Genomic DNA, 2,429 nt, shown 5'->3' with positions numbered 1-2,429 from the left:
AGACCGAGGCAGCCAGCAGAGCTCTCCAGCAACACTGGACCAGCTTGAAGAACAGGTGGAAAATCCTCACACCACATCTGATGCCAGAGTGCCAAGGGGCAAGCAGCTGGTTGTAGGGTCAGGAAGAACAGGGAGCAAACAGTCCCTCAGCCGCCAATGTTTGTCATCTAAGCCAGTGTTACTCCCCTAATCCACACACAAACATACACACCCAAATCCACGTATTGTGTGTGCCTTTGCTGTAGTCAGGAGGCTTTGACAACGCAGAGCAGAGCAATCAACATAAGCTAGGCTAAATAAATTATGGTGCATCCATAGAATGGAGTATTATATTAAAAAAAAAAAAAGGAGGCAGACCTACAGTACTTACTGATTATATACCTCCAAGATATATTACACAAAAAAAGCAAAGCATAGAAGAGTGTGTAAAATAAGCTACCATTTGTGTTTTTAAAGGGTGCCATGTGTGTTTATATGTATCTGGAAGGATACTGCTCTGCGGGGACTTGAGAGACCAGCGGTTAGAGCAAGGAAAGAGAAAACACGCATTGTGTGTACCCTGCATTAGTTAGAGAGCTTTACCAAATGTGTGTGCTCCTTTTGAAAATCTGAAAAAGATTTACATAGGCATCTCTCTCAATGATGGTTAAGAGGCCGGGAAGGGGAGCAGGGAGGGAGGGACAAAGAGGGAAAGGTTAACAGGTACAAAAATACAGTTAGATACAATAAATTCTAGTGTCCAACAGCACAATAGGGTGACTATAATTTATTATATAATTCAGAACTAAAAGAATAAATTAAAATGTTCCCAACACAAAGAAATGATAAATGTTTGAAGTGATGGATATCTGAATTACCCTGATTTGATCATCACACATTGTATGCTTCTATCAAAATACTACACGTACCCCATAAATATGTACAACTATTATGTATCCATAATAATAAAAATTAAAAAAGTAAAGGCATCTCTTAATATGTATGTCTTTAAAATTAGAAACTTGCTATATTTTAAATAAAAGAGAAACAAATGACTTCTATGAACTATTCAATCATTTCAAGTATACAAGATTTAGTAATCTTAACACAACTTTACATTAATTACACTTATTTTTACTAATAGTAGCATTGTATGTTCAAAATTTGAATGTTATTTAGTTTTCTGACATTACAATGGCACAACTTTAAAATCTGTATTACTTTTTACTTTATATTTTAGGAGTCCTCCTGGGCCGAAGTATAAAATCTGTAGCTCTAGAAAAAACTAAATAAAAATGAAAAACCCAAGGTATTTGTCACCCCACACTTCCTAATCAATATGGCTTATATTTTTGCTTTTTTTTTTTTTTTTTTTTTTTGAGATGGAATTTCGCTCGTTGCCCAGGCTGGAGTGCAATGGAGGAATCTCGACTTACCACAACCTCCGCCTCCCGGGTTGAAGCAATTCTCCTGCCTCAGCCTCCTAAGTAGCTGAGATAACAGGCATGCACCACCTCACCTGGCTAATTTTGTATTTTTATCAGAGACAGGGTTTCTGCATGTTGGTCAGGCTCGTCTCAAACTCCCAACCTCTGGTGATCTGCCCACTTCAGCCTCCTAAAGTGCTGGGATTACAGGCGTGAGCCACTGCGTCTGGACTTTTTTTTTTTTTGCTAATTTGTATTTTATTTTTGTTAATTTAAAGGAGAGTTAATAGAATACCAGGAATAGTGAACATTATCATTTACATAAATGCAAGAGCATGTACATTTTCCACACACTGAGTACTGTCTACATTTTCTATTGATAAACTCTGACCACTTCTTCATGCAATTCATGTACTTACTTATTATCATTAAGGATGAAGGTTCTAGAACCATCAGGAACAAGGGTCCCATCTTCACACAAGTTACTTAACTGTTGGGAGGCTCTGTTTCATCTTATGTAAACTACAGATAATACCTACTCATCTCAAGGGTGTATCAAGGGTTCATGTAAGCTAAATTTGTAGAAAGCAGTTAGCACAGTGCCAGAAAGGGTCCAAGAAGAAACGGTACTTACTATGATATATTTGTACATTATATGTATGCATGTTAATGTGCTGTTATTAGCTATGTTCACTAAAGGTTTTCTCCATCCTGTGATTTGCTTTTAGATTTTGGAATACATTTCATTGTGTACGTTACATTTGTATAATATAACAACATTTATTACCATTATTACTATCATCATCAATTCAGTCACATCTACTGTATCCCTGATGAAGACCAAGATTCCTTTAGTAATCATAAAGCTCTCTTCCCTTCACGGGGTAAATCACCTATCACAATGCTGTAAGTCTCCATCAGCACCCCAGCTGCCCCTGCTGACTTACCAGATCTGCTGCTTTAGCCAGATCAACCATCATGTTAATGTCACACCCACATTCAATAATGGTGAGTCTGCACTTT

This window comes from Colobus angolensis, unplaced genomic scaffold (assembly GCF_000951035.1).
Source record: "Colobus angolensis palliatus isolate OR3802 unplaced genomic scaffold, Cang.pa_1.0 Scaffold661, whole genome shotgun sequence".
Classification (NCBI taxonomy): Eukaryota; Metazoa; Chordata; class Mammalia; order Primates; family Cercopithecidae; genus Colobus; species Colobus angolensis.
Note: the sequence above shows the minus strand (reverse complement) of the source record.